Below are 21,059 nucleotides of genomic sequence, written 5' to 3' on the forward strand. Positions count from 1 at the left end.
GTAAAGAAAAGAGATCCTATCAGTTCTTTTTCTCTGAAGAACCCTGACTAGTAAAATATATTAATCATCATCATTATTATCACTGTTGTTCACAGAGCATCCAGTCAGCTAAATATATATTCGAGAAAATGTGCTAGACTCTAGAATCAGATATCATTTCTCAGATGACATAGGGACTTCAGTTCTGCCTGTTTCTGTTCTGTGCTGTAAGCTCCTTCTTTGGAAATGGCCATAGTAACGCCTCCTCCCTCTGCCTCAGGCATTCTGCTGAGTCTCTCCAGAGGTAAGAGATGTAGAAGCTCTTTCTAAGCTCAGAAGTCACTCCTCCTTTGAAAAGGATGGTTATCTATGGCAAAATCAGGGAGACAATCACCAGTTCTGTAGCCAGGCTTTTGGCCTGTTTTGCCCACTGCTATACACTCTTTGCCCTGGGCAGGGCCATTATGGTTGAATAAATGAAAAATCCTACATTTCCGATGGCCAGTTTGGAATGTCAGGATAACTGTTATCCATGTCCACATTGACTAGATAGATAAACATCACATTATGTGAGAAAGTCAAACATATCCAAAGTTGGAGAATGATTTTTCGATGAGTTCTTCTGGAACAATTGTTTTTCAGCTTTCATTTAAGGAGCAGAACACTCTGACCAAACAACATCTTATGCAAAAGCACACTATACAAAACAGGAGCTGTTTTGGTTGAAGTGTGTGCATGGTGACGGGGGTACAGATCCCAAACGCTCCCTACATACCCTGTGCCTTCTTCTACTTCCTCTTCCTTTTCTTTTAGCTTTCAAGGCTATCTTTAAAACCTTAAGTACTTGGAAAACACATTTTGGAAATCATTGGCCATAAATATTTTAGACAGAGGTTGGGTGTCGTTAAAACAGCTCTATGCAGTGACCCCAACAGTTCCAGCTTAGCCTTCTTTCCGCCTTAGACTCTGTATGAGACCTCTGGCAAGTACTTTTCTTCTCTGTGTCTCAGTTTTCCCATCTCTAAAGTGAGAGAGATAGAATGATATTGAATGGTCCAACCAGGCATCAGTCTAGCACAGATCAGACACTCATGTGATCTATCTATTTCTCCCTCCATTTTGTCTTACTATGTTGTCCCAATCTCCTCTTCCTGAAGAAATCAGGGGCCCAGGGGGAACCCAATAGCATGGAGCATCAGCTGCAGCAACTGAGCAATGTGATGGTGTCACCGTGTCTCCTCAAGCTCTTGAATGGTACAATCAGTTGTCTGCACGAAATGACCAGAAATCAAAAGACTCAATGTTGTGATCACAGCTGGGACCCCATGTTTGGCTTGAGCAGGATAGAGGCACAATCCTGGGGCCACATTCCAGACAATTAAAGAAAATATCAGCATCTATTTACCAACGAATTACAGAACATCATTCAAATGTCATCAGTCCAGAACCCACTCCCTGGCTCTCACAGAGCTCTGACTAAGAGCAGTCTTCTTTTCCCTCTTCTCATTACCTCGCTAATATTAGATGAACATCTTATAACTTCTCATGGCATAAGCTTGGTGTGAGGGAACTTGCTTTCTCAGGATGCCCTTCTCTGCCGCATAAACATACACACCTCTTTGACTGCTGTTTTGTGAATCAAAATTTCCACCTTCTTACTTTTTTTCTGCATCCTGGTGTCAAGAAGTCAGAAAACCTAATTTCTAAATCTTGCTTCTGCCATTTCTCCTTGGGATGATCTTCAACAACTTTTCCAAACCTTGGATTTCATGCTGATTCTTCCTTCTTGATCAGGTTTTTAAGTTTTTGAGATAATCAAATTATCATCTGAATTTAAAAGTCTATTATGAACTACAAAAACATCATTCGAATGTTAGTATTATTATGGCCTAAATGGCTATTTACATTTTACAAAATGCTTTCAGCACCAGAGTTATTTCCCAAATTGGGTGCCAGGAAAATCTAGTTTCTTAAAATAAGACTGCTCTAGGGAAGAAAGTTATAAAGCATTCATGGAAAAAAATAAAATTGGATTTTCAGTTATGCAAATCTCTTTATGCAGACCTTCTCAGTGCCTTTAAGCTAGAAATGTTATCTACTCACAGAAGCTGTTATTCGTCTCCCATGAATCACTTATTTTCACTTTTTAAAATTAATAAGCTAGAAATATTATCTACTCCCAGAAGCTGTTATTCTTCTCCCAGGAATCACTTATTTTCATTTTTTAAAATTTAGCAGGAAGTAAAATTTGAGAATCACTGATCCTATATTACCTTCTATAAAGGAAATTACAATATAACAACTGCTTCACAACTGAAAAAATTAAGGCTGGAAAGTGTAAAAAGGTAAGTAAGGCACAGAGAAATTAGGTTGCTACATTTTTTTCTAGACTTTGTAGTTGTTCTTCTTTGTATGTTCTCTCTCTCCCTCTCTCTCTCTCTCTCTCTCTCTCTCTCTCTCTCTCTCTCCCCCTCCCCTCTCTTTCTTTCTCTCTCTCTCAGAATCACTTGGTATCCTGCCAGAAATGCACATTCTCATGCCACTCCCAAGACCTGCTGAATCAGAAACTTGCGGTGGATCTCAGCAATTTGTATTTTAACAAGCTCTCCAAAGTGATTCTGATGCATACTAACATTTCAGAATCACTTGATTCTGAATCACTGATTTACTTACTTTACTAATAGTGCCCTCTTTCAATTCCGTATGTCCCAGTCTGGACAATAAATTGGATGGTCACACTAAATATAGCTTTGCTGGCTAAAATTTGTGTTAAATAATTCTGTTTCTTTGGTAAACAGCAGCACACACACACACATACAAACACAAACACACAAACACACACACACACATTCACACATGCACATACCTGGACCCCCCAGCCTCCTCCCCTGGGATGCTCTGGACCTCTGGACGATCCAACTACTAAAGAGTTGATGCCTGGTACTCCTGAGCATCCAGATCCTTACTAGCCAGGGTCCTTTCTGAAGGACTGATGCTCTTAAAATGACAATTAAATGCTTACTGTGCCAAGTGCTTAACATAGTACCTACTATACAGAAAGAGTCTCATAAATGGTAGTTATTTAATTTTCTACTTCTGATATCTTCTTTATGGCAGAAACTGTGGTAGGTTTTGGACATTAAATAGTTATTAAATAGAACACGAGAGCATGATCCTCATAAAGCTTATGATCTGGTTGGAGATACTGACTGCAAATAATTGTGATCCAGGGTGACAGATGCTTTTGTTGGACAATTAGGGTGGTGTAGCAGCACGGGGTGGGAGGGTGCAGTCTGTGTGCAAAATCAATGTCATGTGGAAAAATCCAGATGAGAAAGAACATGACATATTGGGAAAACCACAAGTGGCTCAGATTGGCTGGAGCTTACTATGCTGGTCGTAAAAAAAAATGGGGAAGAATAATGATGATAAGAGATGAGTCTGGAGTTGTTGGCAAGGGCCTGATCAGAGGCTTTTTGAGCCATGTTGGGGAGTTTAAGAATTCTTTTGAGGGAAATAGGGAGCCACGGAGGGGTTCTCAATGGGGGGGGGGCTATTTAGATGGATATGTTTTAAAGTTTCTTCTGGCTATTGTGCAGCTGTACACGATTAAATGGGAGAAGACTAGTGCTATAAAATAATTCCAATGATAACAGGTGCTTCCCTAGATGAGGAAAGTGGAGTGGGCATGGAACCATGTACAACCACATTTATTGAGTTTTGCCTCAAAGTTAAAAAACAAAATATTTATTGTTCTCTTTCTCTACATACATCATTGGATTTTGTTTCAGAAAACAAAATGGTAGCCCTATAGTCTGGGCACTTGGATCCCTAAATGAGATCATATTTCCATCATTCTTGCTTATCTTTTTTGTTCAGACCTAAAGCTTCAGTTTAAACTTCTACAAATAGAACATGTATTAGCTCATCTACTATTATCTAAATATCTATATAGTGCATTATTGTTAGTAAGTTATCTTTGCTTCTAATTTGATCTGCAACATAAACCTGTGAGTCCTTTTTAATTTTTGGAAATCAAGATTCAGAGAGGGTTGGCCATGTTCATGCAGAAGGCAAGATGCCTGGTCTTTTGTCTCCAAATTCTATGTACTTGTCACATCTCCACACTGTTACCCACTCTTTTCTCGGTGTGTTAGAAGAACATTGGATGAGCCAAAGTTAGTGAGGGAGGCTGGTGTGAAGGTTTGCAATGGTTGCAGTGTTCTGCTTGCATCTCTGTGTCCCACCTAAGCTCAGGAAAGGAAAAGGAGGAGGGAAGCAGAGGGAGGATGAAGGAGAAATGCTGTGACACCTTCTAACATTGCAGGGTAGTTCAAGAGGGGTGCTAGAAGACTCATTCCCCAGACTCACAGCTTTTGAGCAGCCTTTGAGCTGCCTGAAGCTGCCCTACACTCAGCGACAAGTCGTTTTTAGAAGATAGGTATAGGAGAAAGAGAGCCACTATTGCATTAGGAAGAACACTAAGTTGAGTCTTTCAATTTCCCCTTCTGCACAAGAGGACAGTAATAATACTTATCTCCCAGGGTTATAGTTAGATTATTGAGAGGATTAAATGAAATAATGCATAGAATGCTCTTCTGAATAATTGTGTAGCTCCCTGCCTCTCTTCACTTCTTTACTCAGATGCCTCCTTTCAGCAAGGCCTTTCCTGTCCATCTGATTTAAGCTTCAAACACTACTTCCTTTTGTCCTTCCTGTTTCCCTTCTGGCTTTATTTTCCCCACAGAACCAACCTCCAACTAATATAGTAAATATTCTGCTTGTTTATTCCCATGTCTACATCTTTCACAGGAAAGCAAGGGTGGCTTGTCTGTTTTGTTCATTGCTGTGTCTCTAGTGCTTGAACAGTGCCTAGAACAAAATAGGCAAATAGGTACAAGTGGGCTGAAGAACAGATAGGTAAACAATAAGTGAAAATATATCATTTGTTTGTTTTGCATTTTCAGAAGTATTTGTTATATGATCAAAGTCTTAGCCCAATTTTTTTTTACTATGTAGTACATGAATATTGTCTCACTAAAAAGAAATAAAAAATTAACACTATGAGCATAGAAAATAAAATATACAAATGATTATGGCCAAAAGGACCTTTATAAATCTCTCCATTCCACTTTTTCGGACAAATAGCCACTGTTTACTCTTAGCTGTATAAACCATCATATCTATCCTATGCAGTCACAGGTGTACTAGCAAGTATAGTAATAAATACGAGAACACACATTTTCATAATACTATATGCCAAGCACGGTTCTAAAAATTTATGTGTATTAACTCACTTAATCTCTACAGCAATGCTATTAGACAGGTTTTATTTCTACCCAAAATGACAGGGAAGGGAACTGGGGCATAGTTGCTATTTCTTTAATATATAAATAGAATCATATTAAATCTATTAGCCTACAATGTGCTTTTTCCATTTCAAACAAGTTGTAGGTAAGTACACCTTGATATTTAAGGTCAGAATCCATTTATTCCTTCCATAAGCACTTCAGATTTGTAGAGGGCTTTAATTTCACCCCAGCCACTTACTGGTTTTGTAATCATGTCTTCAGTCTCCACCCCCAAGGGTGCTGAATTGAATGATGTCGAAACTCCTTCCCTAACCATGCATGATCTTGCTCTGCAGCATCTCCCAACTCCTCACTTACCCTGGGATTGGGTGCAGGCAATCTCCTCTATTCCCCACCCCTGAGGTTAATTCCACTGATAAATTCCCACAATGCCCTTTGCTCCCTTTGCGTCTTTTTTTTTTTTTCTTGGAGACTGAGTCTCGCTCTGTCACCCAGGGTGGAGTGCAGTGGTGCCATCTAGACTCACTGCAACCTCTATTTGCTGGGTTCAAGTGATTCTCCTGCCTCAGCCTCCTGAGTAACTGGGATTACAGGTGTGCACCACCACGCCCAGCAAATTTTTGTATTTTTAGTGGAGATGGGGTTTCGCCATGTTGGCCAGGCTGGTCTCAAACTCCTGACCTCAGGTGATCTACTCGCCTCGGTCTACCAAAGTGCTGGAATTATGGGCGTGAGCCACCACACGTGGCCCCTTTGTGTCTCTTATTAGCCTCAGTATTTGATTCCTTCCTCCCTTACACCAAGGAATGAATCATTTTCTGCTAAATGGGAAGGTTGGAAGGTGGGGAGATCATGACTTCAAACATTCTTTAAAATCAGCAGGTGCCCAAGGAAGTCAAGCAGGGAAAGCAGTTGCTGCGATTTCTGCTTATTTGCTGTTTTCAAACCAAATGTTCAACCTCTTTGAGCCTCCAGTTTCTCGTATGTTAAATGATAGTAGCTCCCATCTTACCACATCACGCGTTTGAGGTCTATTATTTTGGGAGAATTTTCATAATCATGAGTTATAACAGTCCCTCACACTAATGATTTGCATGCTGTGATTTGCAACTTACACCGTCCTTATTGAAGAGAGTTATTTCCTAGACTTCAAATATCAGAGGTGAATCTTATTATGGATAAATAGATCGAGTGGTTTCCAAACTCTCTGCTTCACCCACTCTGGCAAGAAGAGTCCAGAAGGCATAATGGCAGTCCATGAACTCTTTTCAATATTTCAAAAATGCTAACGGGAATCATATATCTCCCCAATAAAATCAGACTTTAATTGCTTTTGGTGGGAATTATATCAACTAAAATTGGTACTTATTGGAAAACTAATTATCCTCAAATAAATGTAAGTTGGTAGACATAACCTCTTGAAATACTGGGAATCTATGGAGAGAAAAGTCACAGAAGGAAGACTTAGTAGTGAAAAGATGGAGGGTCTAGACCACAGGGACACCTACATTTTACAAATGAACCCCAAGAAGCAAGTTGTACCCTGAAATTCTTACTTCATCTTCTTTCCCACTCCTTCCTTAAATTAGGCCTCATCTGTCCTCTACTGGTGTTATGTATGCACTAGTCCTGGCTAGTTTCAGTCTGTCCTGCCCCTTGCAATCTGCCCTTCAAACTGCAGAATTCTTTTCTGCAGTTAAAAGGCCGACAGAGTGGCCTTTTTGGTATTCACCTTTCCTATTCCCTGATGAATTGATGCTCTCTGATGACTCCTCATTGATGTTAAAAGAAAGGCACACTCCTCTACCTAAAATACAAGATTCTTCATGCTCCAGCCTCACCATATTTTGAGATTCCCTATGCTCCAGCCACACCCAATGATGTTTGGTTACTGAATGCACCAGGCCTTTTCACTGCCAGTCTGTGTCTTTCAACACGCTGTTCCCTCTACCGAATGCCATTCCTCCACCTGTTCACCTGCTAACTTTGACTTTCCATTTTCAGCTTCATCACACCTCTTCCAGGAAGTCTTCACTGTCTGCAATCCTTTACTCCAGGATGGATCAAGTGCCTGCTCTGAGCTCTTCATTCCATGCTTCATTCTTGCAAGCACTTCTGTTACTGCATTTCTATCTTCTCAGTAGATAAGGAATTGTTCAATGAACATAAATTCCCCTGTCAGAGCCAGGAGTAAAATGCGAGGTCTTCTGACTGCCAGTCGTAGGGCTCTCTGTGTTGCAGACCATTGCAAGGCCTCTGAAAACTTCAACCACTTGGCCTTTCAGTAGAGTCCACATTTTGAGAATAATGTATCTAATATTGAATGTATTAAGGAAAAATGTTTACAAATGCCAGAGAGGAAAGAAGGCATACCTTTAGGGGCCTTAGCACATAGATTCTGTCCTCCAAACCAGAAGCATATAGAAGAGGTTTCAGGGCAGAAGCCAAAGTGGAAGCACCTTCCAGGCAGAGGCACTGGAAGAAGCTTCACTACAAATAGTGTTCAGGTACAAACAAGGCCAAAGAGACACCACCACTTGTGTGAGAGAGAACCCTCTCTCGACAAGTTGGGAGGCCTTGTTCCCATTATGCCGAACTCATTCAAAGTATGTTTTCAGGCTGGGCATGGTGGCTCATGCCTGTATTCCTAGCACTTTGGGAGGCTGAGGTGGGCAGATCACTTGAGGTCAGGAGTTCAAGACCAGCCTGGCCAACACTGTGAAATCCCATCTCTACTAAAAATATCAAAAAAAAAAAAAAAAAGAAAGAAAGAAAAAAAAATAGCCGGGTGTGGAGGTGCACACCTATAATCCCAGCTACTAGGGAGGCTGAGGCAGGATAATTGCTTGAACCTGGGAGGCGGAGGTTGCAGTGAGCCAAGATTGCACCACTGCACTCCAGCCTGGGCAACAGAGCAAGACCCCATCTCCAGAAAAAAAAAAAAGTTTTCTTCTGACTTTGTGCTTTCTGAGATCCATCAAGTACAATACTGGGCAAGGAGGCCAACATCTCTCACCTGCTTACAGGTTGATATGGTTTGTCCCTGTGTCCCCACCCAAATCTCATCTTGAATCATAATCCCCACGTGTCAAGGAAGGGGCCTGATGGGAGGTGATTGGATCATGGGGGCGGCTTCCCCCATGCTACTCTTGTGATAGTGAGGGAGTTCTCATGAGATCTGATGGTTTAAAAGTGGCAGTTTCCCCTGCACAATCTATCTCTCCTGCCACCCTGTGAAGAAGGTGCTTGCTTCCCCTTTGCCTTCTCCACAACTGTAGTTTCCTGAGGCTTCCCAGTCATGTGAAATCATGAGTCAATTAAACCTCTTTCCTGCATCAATTACCCAGTCTCAGGTATTCTTTATAGCAGTGTGAAAATAAACTAATACACAGGTACAGGGTCCTACCCACTGTGGTCCTGGCACATTGGGACCACTGTCCCACTTTCAGAAACTCCAGGCCCTGGCCTCCAGGTACCACTTTCAGAGACTAGAAATCCAGTAGCAAGTAAGGAACTCCCCCAGGCTTTATAATCAGGAGACCCAGGAGCTTGTAATAATTAGGGACACTACACTTAATTCACAAAATACTTCTATCTGCACTATTGGGATCTCTAACAACCCTGGACAATTGACGAAACAGGGACACTTACAAATGAGAGAGCCAAGGCTAAAAGATGTTGAGTGACTTTCCTGAGATCTGACTAAAGTAGAGAAGTTTTCTGTGTACTAACAGGGCAATCAGCCTTAAAATGTTGTGTTTTACCTCTGCTTTGCTGTGCAATGTTGGGGGAATTACTTGACTTATCTGATCTTCAGTTTCCTTATCTATAAAAAGGAGACAAAAATAATATCACTCTTCCAAAGTTGTTGTGCAATGAAGTGAGATGATGTAACTAGCACACTGATGGACGTATACTGACAGTAAATACCTAGAACTTAAGAGCTCCAGTCTTCTAACTCCAAGCCCTTTTCTCCTTTCTGATACTTCTGCCTCAAAGATGTGCTGAAGCTTTCGATAACTCATTTCACCTTCTGGGCTACAATTTTTCCAACTATAAAGAAGGTCCTAGTGACCTTACACAACTTATTTGAATTTCAGCTCCCTCAACTCTAAATAGGAATAATTACAGTTTTTTCCTTATAGGGTTATTCTGAGAAGTGAAGATATTGCTTGGAAAATGCTTAACACAGTGCTTGGCACATAGCCAAAACTAAATCTATATTATTCAATGTCACAGTGCTTGTCGTTAGTATTAATATTATTAATAGTAGACCCTCCCATCATGGGATGGGATATATACCCTCTCAGTAAAGTGATCAGAACTCATTTCCATTTGGATCAAAAGGAGATAAGAAAATTGCTATAATTTCACTACTGATGTCTGCAACCCTTTTTCTTCTTCTTTTTTTTTTCATTCAAATATTACACAGTTTAATTGCTTAAAATAAAAATACATTTTACAAGAAATGAAAAATTCAAGGTAAATAGGTTATGTATTATTTGAGTAAACTCTTCTTCACATATGAGATGCACCCTAATTTCTGAGGGTTATTTCTCACTAATTATAAGCTTGACTGGCTCAGATGGTTGTCTTTTGTGAATAAATGAAAATTCTTTCTATCCACTAGTCATATTAAATCAGACTGATTAAGACATATAATTTAATCGCCCTCAAACTTCTTCCATTAAGTCAGTGTGGCGATTCCTCAGGGATCTAGAACTAGAAATACCATTTGACCCAGCCATCCCATTACTGGGTATATACCCAAAGGATTATAAATCATGCTGCTATAAAGACACATGCACACGTATGTTTATAGCGGCACTACTCACAATAGCAAAGACTTGGAACCAACCTAAATGTCCAACAACGATAGACTGGATTAAGAAAATGTGGCACTTATACACCATGGAATACTATGCAGCCATAAAAAAGGATGAGTTCATGTCCTTTGTAGGGACATGGATGAAACTGGAAACCATCATTCTCAGCAAACTATCGCAAGGATATAAAACCAAACACCGCATGTTCTCACTCATAGGTGGGAATTGAAAAATGAGAACACATGGACACAGGAAGGGGAACATCACACACTGGGGACTGTTGTGGGGTGGGGGGAGTGGGGAGGGATAGCATTAGGAGATATACCTAGTGCTAAATGACGAGCTAATGGGTGCAGCACACCAACATGGCACATGTATACATATGTAACAAACCTGCACGTTGTGCACATGTACCCTAAAACTTAAAGTATAATAATAATAAAACAAAACAAAACAAAGAATAAATATAGCCCATAATTATTCTTCATGTTGCTATGGATTCTATGAACCTTCACATAATTCCATCCAGATGTTGAGTTTTAGCATTTACCTCCAAAATACAAAGATATTGTTCAAGTTATTACTGGTGTAGCTGTTGATGAATTATTTCAAATTTACCTTTGTTCAGTGCTGAAAAGAAAATATTTCCTATGCAGGAGAAATGATAGAAAGACCAGAGCCACTTTAGAATAATCACTAGGGGAGAAAGGCATCTAAGATTATATATATTATTTTAATGAAGGGTGCTTGAAATTGTATATGGCTTTCTTTGAATAATAAGCATCCACAGATGAGGTATAATTAGAAAATGCAATCTCTTTTACAGGTTCAATTAAATCAACTTCATTTCAATAATGTTGAATGATTAGAGAAAATTTTATCAGAATCGCACTTTGAGTCATCATTCAAAGAATCAATTTTTTTTAAAATTCTGCAATGTGGTTTACTAGATAATGACAACAGGACCTTTTTCTTCTTTGAATTCACCTTAGAGAATCATAGACTCCTAAGCCTAGAAACGTCTTTACAGGCCATCCACCCAACTTCCTCTCCAATGTTTAAATTATCTCTATGACTCTTTCACCAAATGGCTGTTAGACCTATACTTGAATACCTCTGGTGATGGGGATCTCACCATCTTGTAAGCTAACTCCTTCTTTACACAGTTCCATATGCTTACTTCTCTTATATTAAGCCAAAATGCAAGCCACAGCAGCTGCTTCCATTTGTCCCCTCATTTCTAACTGGATCCACACAAGTCATGTAGAATTTGCAGAAGTCAAGCTTCAACATTTTTTTCAAACTATAACAAACTTGAATCATATTTGTTGATCACTTTTTTCCTCCCTCGTTCTGAAAAAAGTCTTAAGTATATTTCACCATTCGAAGGATTTTTTTGTGTGTGTTCTCCCTCATCTGCTGGTTCCCAGTGGGATGAAACGCAATAAAAAGTCAGAAAGAAGTATAGGTTTGCCTTCTGGCTTTGTCACTTAGACGAATAGCACCATAAAAAAATGGTGAATGCTATCGGTTAAAGTGAACTCCTTCCTCTGCCCTCTACATTTCACTGAGTTCTGATGCAGGCCATTTGGACAGGGAGACCTTTTTCTGGAGATGGATAAGTTGGTGAGTTAAAGATTTTGCATTAAAAACAGATTCTGGTTACAACATCCTCCTGAGAGTTGCATTTCAGTCCCCTGTTTTGTGAATCATATCAATAAATCTCAAGGGGGCACATCAGTTGGTGATAGGATATCTGAGAACAGCAAGAAGTATCTGCCAATCCGAGCACAAAAAAGAGCAGCTCCAAGCCAGCACTTGCCGTTATCAAAGGGTGTGTCAGCATTCTGGTCTTCTTTCTTCTTTCTCACATTCCAACTTCTGCATTCCCAGCTCTTTTTAATGTTCTGTGTATCTCTAATCAGTTTCCCAATCTTCCGCCGGCTTCAGGAAGTCACATGAATAGACAACAGGAGAGCAACTTGTAATATTTTACACTTTCCAATAAAAAAATGCTGGTTGGGAGTGTTAATATTCAATCACAGATAAAGTGTCTGAAAAGTTGAAGGGGAATTTTCCATTAAGATATGGAGATAGTCAGAAAGTATTCTCACCTTGTTAGAAAACCTTATCAAGCAAGTAAACAGCATATGGTGTTAGGAAAAGATGCTGGGATAGCACCCATGGGGCTAAATCTCTTGCCCTGCTGGGGGTTAAATGTGAATTCCAAGTCCAGGGTAAATGCAAACCAAAGGAAGTGGTTCCTGATCCAGTGTACTCTGACCAGTGTGAGCAAGGTTAGGAATGGAAAAGTGAACATTGTGCCTTTGATGTGATGGAAGCTGATGTCAAAGATAACTTTGAACTTTTCTCCTGTGAGAATTGTAGCCCCTATGGACTACTACTTGCAATAATAAACTGCAAGCTAGAACTTACATTTGTGTTGCAATGTATAATTTATAAAGTGCCTTCTCAGCTGGTGCATCATTAGTGACTCCATTATGGGTGACTGATAAGGTTCCCCTTTTGTGGAGGAGGGAACAGAGGCTCAGAGGCATAAAGTTATTTGCCCAAAGTTGTAGAGTAAATTTATGGTTCGGTTTTGAATGCACGTTTTTCTGACCCTAAATCCACCACTTTTTCCACTAAAGCACATTTTGTTTTTCAATAGAAAAGGGAGAAGCAGGTCTATTTGGGGCAAAAGGTGATAGTGATCATGATGCTGATGAGAATGATGGCAGTGATGGTGATGGCAACTTACATTATCTTCAGATTTTCAGTCCTGCTAAGTACCAAGCCATATGCTAGGTATTTTCCATGACCACTGTCATTTAATCCTTAAAACAGCCATTAAATATACTTCTTATTATTTCACTTTGGAGGTTAACAAAGGGAGGCTCAGAATAAATTACTTTCCCATTGAATAATTTAATAATTTGAAAAACTGAATAATTTCCATAGGGAATTATTCAAATCTAGTTTTAGATAAATTTAAATGTCTGCATTTTTACTAAACCACAAAAAAAGGAAAAACAGTAGGAAGCAAGTGTTGTTGGTTAATTTTATGTGTCTGCATAACTGGGCTAAGGGATGTCCTGTCTAGATAGCTGATAAAATATTATTTCTGGGGGTGTCTGTGATGGTGTTTCTGGAAGAGATTAGCATTTGAATCAATGAGAGAATACCACTCTCACCAACATGGGTGGGCATCGTCCAATCCCTTGAGGGCTTAGATAGAGCGAAAAGGGGAGGAAGAGCAAATTTTCTCTTTTTCTGAACTAGGACAACCATCTCCTCCTGCCTTAGAAATCAGCACTCCTGGTTCTTGGGCTTTCATGTTTAGACTGGAACTGCAATTCAGGCTAACCTGGGCTTCTGTCTTACAGATAACAGACTGTGAGATTTTTCAACCTCTATAATCACCTGAGAAAATTCCTTGTAATGAATCTCCATTATCTATCTATCTATCTATCCATCCAGCTATCCATCCATCCAGCCATCCATCCATCCATCCATCCATCCCTGTTTTTCTATCTATCCTATCTGTCTTTCTATCTATCCTCTCTCTCTCTTTCTTTCTTTTTTATTTTTTATTTTTCGGAGTCTTTCTTTGTGTCGCCAAGGCTGGAGTGCAGTGGCGTGATCTCAGCTCACTACAACCTCTGCCTCCCAGGTTCAAGCCATTTTCCTGCCTCAGCCTCCCAAGTAGCTGGAATGGCTACATTTATTTTTCTTTTTTTTAGTAGAGATGGGGTTTCACCATGTTGGCCAGACTAGTCTTAAACCCCTGACCTCAAGTGATCTGCCTGCCTCAGCCTCCCAAAGTGCTGGGATTACAGGCGTGAGTCACCACACCTGCCCCTATTTATCTATCTTTCTATCCTATTGGTTTTGTTTCTCTGAAGATCCCTGACCAATACAATGGGGGAGGAGGGGACTTAGGGTTGGGCATGTGGAGTTCAGAGGCAGTCAGGAAAATTTATTCACACGGCAAATCAAGTCTTTTTCGAACTTTATTCAGTTAGCAATGCTCACAAGGCAGCTAGAAACTAACATGGGCCTGGAATTGAGGAAAGTTGCTGGGGACAGACAAGCAGAGCCAATTAGTTCCTAAACATGCATTGAGCATCTAGTACATGCAATTCTAGTATACACAAGGGCAAGTTGTATGAGGATCCTAAAAGAAACCTTGAAATTTATAATTAGAAAATTATTTCTTAGCCTTGGTGAAAACCATTTCAGCAGAGCATAGGAGGCTGGATTACAATGAGTTTTGGAGTCATAATTGGAGATGAGGAAAGGCAGATAGCAAACTATGAAGTTTGTGGCAAAAAGGAGAGTAGTAGCAAAATGACTTAAAAGATTATTAAAGTCAAGGGATTTTCCCTCCACTCCTTTTAAGATAAGAATTGAACATTTTTATGAGCTAGAGAAATATATAGTGGAGAGGAAGAGATTAAATATATAGGAGAGAGAATAATCAATAGGGAAATTGAAGACAACATTGAAAGGTTGCAATTCAGAATTCTCAGAATTCTCTGAGGCTTCAAGCACATTAAAAATTTGGATTGATGAGTGAATCATATCAGATTTCTGGAGAGAGAAAATTTCAGGATTTGAGCAAGGGAGACCTGGGTTCAAATCCTAATTCTGTCACTTTCTAATTCTCTGATCTGAACAAATTAACCTCTCTAAGCTTCAGTTTCTTCATTCCTGAAAAGGACACAAAATAGAGATGCCATCAACCAACTCCTTAGATTGTTCCAAAGCAGATATTCCTGAACTTGCTTGATTCAGCACCTATAGTACCTCAGTAATTTTTTTACACTACTCCTAGGCAGCAAAAAAAAAAAAAAAAAAAAAAAAAAAAGTTTCTTTTATTGAATATTTTGGTCCAAATAATTCAGTAAGTATGTATTTCTTATCATTTAATACACATCATCTGAAAGAAAGATCATGTTATTTTATCTTAAATCAATGCAATCATTTACTCACAGGCTGTATGCACCTGTGGACATGGCACAACTTCTCAAAACTTGGAATCAGATTGGACAGCACAGTTCCCGTTTTCTATTCCACACTGAACTTTGCACAGTACTTAATTTTTTAATACACTAACTTTGTAAAGCCCAGCATTACACACATATATATAACATCATTGAAGGGATTGTAACATGATCTGACGTTGAGACCGTGAACTACCTATGGACTGTGAATGCCCCAATAGCTGTGGGGGTATCTGGTAGATGTGAAATGTCACTGAGATCTTCTCAATAGTGTTGGCCAGATGCGGTAGCTCACACCTGTAGTCCGAGCATGTTGGGAGGCCGAGGCGGGCAGATCACCTGAAGTCAGGAGTTCGAGACCAGCCTGGCCAACATGGTGAAACCCCGTCTTTACTAAAAATATAAAAAATTATCTGGCCATGGTGGTGCATGCCTGTAATGCCAGCTACTCAGGAGGCCGAGGCACAAGAATCGCTTGAATCCAGGAGGCAGAGGTGGCAGTGAGCCGGGAACTCGCCACTGCACTCCAGCCTGGGCAACAGAGTGAGACTCCGTCTCAAAAAACATAAATTTAAAAAGTTAAGTATCTCTCAGTGCCCTTCTAAGTTTTCTGTGGCCCCTGGCTGGAGACCCTTGACTCGTTTTGGAAATCGTCATGCTAAAGAGTAATTAATATATTCATAATACATAATATATAATGAGCCCTTATAAATTGATAAGAAAAAGTGGAACATCACAGTACAGGTCAAGAAATGGTGGGGAAGTGGGAAGTATATAAACAGAAACAATCAGAAAAGAAAATCCCAGTGGCCAATACAAGCCTAAGGTAGAATTAGACTTCACTAGGTTTTAGAGAAATGCAAATCGAAAAAATGAATTCACATTTTCACCCATCCAATGCATGAAAACTAAAGATCAATTCCACCTAGTTGCTGATGAGGGTACAAGAAAATAAAACTCTCTCATATTGCCAGTGAGAAATAAATTGCTGCAGCATTTTTGGAAATTAAGCTGGCAGCATGTAATAAAACTTAAAAATTATATCTGTTTAGCCCAGAAATCCTACTTGAAGGAAACCAGTGTACAGAAATGAAAACACCAGTATACATAAATATATAGTCAAATATTTTGATTAGATAATTGTTTATTGTAGCATAAAAAGGGTCTGGAAACAACCTGGATGTCTGTCAATAGTAGAATAATTCTGATATATGTCTTTCATGGAGAGCAGCTTACATATTAAATGAATTAGTTAGATCTATGTGTATTGGCTAAAAAAGATGTCTGTGATATAGTGTTAGAGAAAAAGACAAAATGCAGAGTAAATGGTTACAGTAGAATATTGTTTTTTGTAAAAGAAATAGAATAAAAAGAAACTTAATGTTTGTACAAGCATATAGAAAAACCAGGTAGGTAAAAGCTAACACACTTAATCGTTGATATTTATTACAATGTGGAGGGGGTCAAGTAGGTGTGTATAGGGAAAGGAAAAATTACTGGTTTTATCTGTGTTCATCTATGAGTTGTTTTATAGGTGGCAGCCAACATTTATTGCCCTTAGCAGTTTGCACAGAAAATTCAATGACGTATTTGGTCGTTTGCTTTCCCCTCCTAAATGCATTTAACATCCCTGTAACACTGTGCCTAGCACATAACAGGGATTTTTTTTATGCCTTGGGGTTCTGTTTCTGATTTTCTTTCTGTGTGTTTCTCCATTATGTTGTTGCATTTTTCTCTATTTACATTATCTCCCTTTCCCTTTTTCTCTCTGTCCCTCCCTCCTTCTTCCTCTCTATTCTTCCCCTCCCCTTGTTTTTATGCCTGATTATGTGGACACAGACAAGGATTAAAACGGGGCACCTGCCCTTGAGGAGTTTACAATCTGCTGGGCTGAGGATCAACACATGTTCAAAAAGAGAGGAAAGAAGTCAAGGGAGATCATGCCAGATGGACTTAATTTCAATGAAGAACAGGGTAAGTCATCTACTTAGAAAGGGCGGGAGCTGAGGGCTTATGGGGAATAAAAGTGGCTTCGATTATGGAGTCAACAGGAGATGAATGGAGAGATTGTCGTTCAGTGATCCTCCCTGGGTGGTTTTGAAATTCATCTTTCTGAAGGCCAGAGTCTGGGCTCAAGCACCTCTGAAAGCCTCTTTAGGATCTGATCCCTTCATTTTTTTTAATCTGTATCTAAGATGTATGAGCACATAAACTTCTTCCCCTACCTAATGTTAAATCTTTTCTATGGTGGCTGTGCTCAGAAGCTACCTGCTCCTGCCTATCCCCAAAGCCCTGCTTCACCAAAAAGAGAAATACCAGATCAGCTACCTGCACCATCCCAGCACCCTGTCCCTTCTCCCCTCACTCCTCACCCCTTTTCCCAGACCCTGGTCTCTCTTTTCAGCACCCAGGAGACCAGTGTCCCTGGGCCATTTCTGCCTGTCTTCCCGGACAGTAGTCCTGGCAGAGGCAGAAGAAGGGTCAGATGGCAGAGCTGCTGGGCTGGGCTCCCACAAGCTGTGTCCTAGTTTTCCAGGGTAAGCTGTCAAGAGTTGCCTCATTGCAGTCCCCATTTCCCTCTCCCTAAATCCCTTTTCTGAGTCTGAAGAAATGGCATTGCCAGCCTCAGGAAAAGCCTCTTGCCCAGGGAAAGCCAGGTCTGAGAAGCTGCCATCAGACCCCATTGTCTATGTCCTGGGACAACTGCCAAGGCCCAGGCATCTTGGCTGGGGATGTAGAAGGGCCCTATTCTGATCCCATCTGTTCAGAGTTGGGGAGAGAAGCCAGATCTCCTCCCCCTTTCCTCTCCCCTCAATCCCAAGCTCTGTGGATGAGTAGCTTTTCAGAGATGAAAAACCAGAGCCCTGTCAAACAAGTCATCTTGCTTGACAAAGATAGAATCTAAATATAGAAAGGTACAGCTAAACTCCACTGCAGAGCAAGCAAACCCAATCTGCCACACAGCTTTTGGGGGTTTCCTCTCCTACTATGGCCCCTAGCCCTGTGCCCAGGACATAGTGAAGGGTCAGTAAATGTTTGGCTACATTGATCTGCAGAATCCTCACTAACACCCCTCCAGCACAAGCACAGGTCTGTTGAACAAACATCCCCATAGAACCCAATGGATCTGCCCTAAAGCCCAAAGAGCCTTGGCCCCTCACCTATTGGGAACACCTTTCCAAAAATACCACCACTTTCAAAGGAACTCCCCTGAGAATGGGGGTGGAGGTCTAATGCATATATTTTGCTCTGCTATGTGTGAAGCATGGTATATCCACTACTTTATTCAGCCTTTGCCATTGCAAGGATAGAATTATCCCCCTTTTATAGATATGAACACTGAGTCTAAAAGATTAATGGATTCGTCCAATGCCACCTTGCTGGAAAACTCAGGCCCTTCTCCCCTGTTCCAGAGAACCCAATGTCATGATGGAGGGATTCATGCTGCTTGACCCCATCGATGGCCATGGCTTCCCATAATTGTTCATCTCAGGATCTCCAGGACCCTCTTTTTGTTTAATTAAGATTAATGGAATCATATTTCTTGGAGCCAAAAAAAATCTTTTAGGGAGCATCAAAGTGAGCTTCCTGTTCTCAAAGTGGTAACAGGCTACTCCAATGGCACATCAATGTCCTAGGGTTGCCATAAGAAATTAGTACATACTTAGTGGCTTAAAATAACACACATTTATTCTGTCATAGATGTAGGGATTACAAGTCTGATATCAAGTTGTTGGCATGGCCATGCTCCCGCCAAGGTCTCTGGAAAAAAATTCCCCTTTGCCTCTTCCTACTTCTGGTGGTTACCAGCAATTTTTGGCATTCCTTGGCTTGTAGCTGTGTCACTTCAATTTATGCTTGTGTCTTCACATGACTGTCTTCTCTCTGTGTGTGTCTGTGTCTTTTTCTCTGAATCCGCCTCTCCTTTCACTTATAAAAATCCTGGTCATTGAATTTAGGGTCTACCCTGATGCAGTATGACCTCATCTTTATTTGATTATTTCTACAAAACCCTATACCAAGTAATACCAAGTAAGATCACATTCTAATGTTCAGGGTATACACGAATTTTGGGGGGACATTATTCAATTTTGGGGGGACACTATTCAGCCCAGCACAGATGGTATAACATGGTGCCAAGGGAAGCGTACTCAGAAGTTCAACTGTCTGGGACTTTAATCCCGATCTGCAACTTGCTCACTGTGTGACCCGGAAAATCTCGTAACTTCTCTAAATCTCAGTTTTCTCTTCTGTAAGATAGGGGTAATAATAGTACATACTTCAGAGGCTAGTTGGCAGGAGTCACTAAGTTAATCCATGCACAGTGTTCAGCCCAGTGCCTGGCACACAGTGGGTGCTCAAACAACAGCTTCTCTCCCTGCATGTTGGTCATTAGGGTCACAGGCTCTGAAGTCAGGCTCCTAGGGTAATATCCTGTCCCTATCACTTTCAATTGTAGGAAGATGGGCAAATTACATACCCCCATAAGCTTTAATTTTCTTACTATAAAACAGAGATAATAATTGTATCTACCTTATGGGTTATTGCAAGCAGCACATACAGTCACCCAATAAAGTATATAAGAGTATCTTGTAAGTTCCCAGTAAGTGCTCACTCCTATGATATTGATGTTCCCCATTTGAATTCCTGTGGTATTATGCAATCATCTGTGCCATAGGAACCGGATTAGCAGAGGGTCCTGGGATTCTGGCAGAAAAAGACCAGAGCTTAGTGGCCCATCAGAAATTGGCTTTTCCCCAGAAGAGAGGGAACCACAGGGCCTGAGGTACTGAGGCTAGACTTGTCTGTTTTGGGCAGTGGTCCAAGAGGCTAAAGCCCTCTCCTTTGGGGCTGGCTCACACCCAGTGAATTCATGGGAAATCTAGGGGCATGCTGCAGCGTCCAGGCTAAGCACCACATGTACACACACTCCCACCAGTCTCCAGCTGCCAGATGAAGGTGACCTAGGAGATCAGGGCTGGAGGATGGCTGGGGACCCAGGGGTGGAAAAGCAGCATGAGCTCATTAGTGACTGACTGTTCCAGTGGAACAAAACCTGTCCCGGGGGCCATAACTCTGTCCCTGGAAGAAAGCATGATGAGAGGGAGGTGGCTGGGACTCCTGCAGCCTGTATCTGGGGCTGGGCAGTGGAAGCAAAGCTGAGTCCCCGCCTTCTCTAAATCCCCAGCATTTCCATGGAAAGAGACAAGTTGCTGCGTGAAAAAAGAAGGAGTTGGGGGAATTTGAAAGGAAGCTGAAAAGCTGGCGACAGGGCTTCCATTACGTAGACAGTCATCCTGACATGGTACCTGAACAAATCCCATCAAGGACAGATTCTCAGTCTTGAAGAGGCAGCACGGTAAAGGGGAAAGATCATGAGTTTTGGGGCCAGGTTCCCTTGGATATTGTGGGGTCCCCACACTTCTGGATGATGTTGGATAACTCTTTGAGACTTAGGCTTCACATCTGTAAAATGGAAATACTTATTTTTCAGAGTTGTCATAAACACTAAATGATTTGACTTATATCAACCTAATTCCTACTGGCTCATTGAACTCAGCTCAGCTGTCCCCTCTGTTCGGATGCCTTCCCCAGTGGGGCTTAGTTAGGTATCCCTGCTGGATACCCCGCCAAGCTCTTACACATTCCCTCTGCCATAACACTCATTCTTTGTTACTGAATTATAATTTCATGTTCATTTGTTTATCTCTCATACTAGGCTGTGAGTTCCCTGATGACAGAGAATGTCTTGTTGGTTTTGGAATTCCCAGTGCCCAACTTAATTCCTGGCACAGCTGAGTAAGCAAATGAATGAACGCCATCTAGTTGAGTAAAAATAAGTCTCATTAGGCCGGATGGGTGGCTCACGCCTGTAATCCCAGCACTTTGGGAGGCCGAGGTGGGCGGATCAAGAGGTCAGGAGATCGAGACCATCC

This window comes from Pan paniscus, chromosome 11, assembly GCF_029289425.2.
Source record: "Pan paniscus chromosome 11, NHGRI_mPanPan1-v2.0_pri, whole genome shotgun sequence".
NCBI lineage: Eukaryota > Metazoa > Chordata > Mammalia > Primates > Hominidae > Pan > Pan paniscus.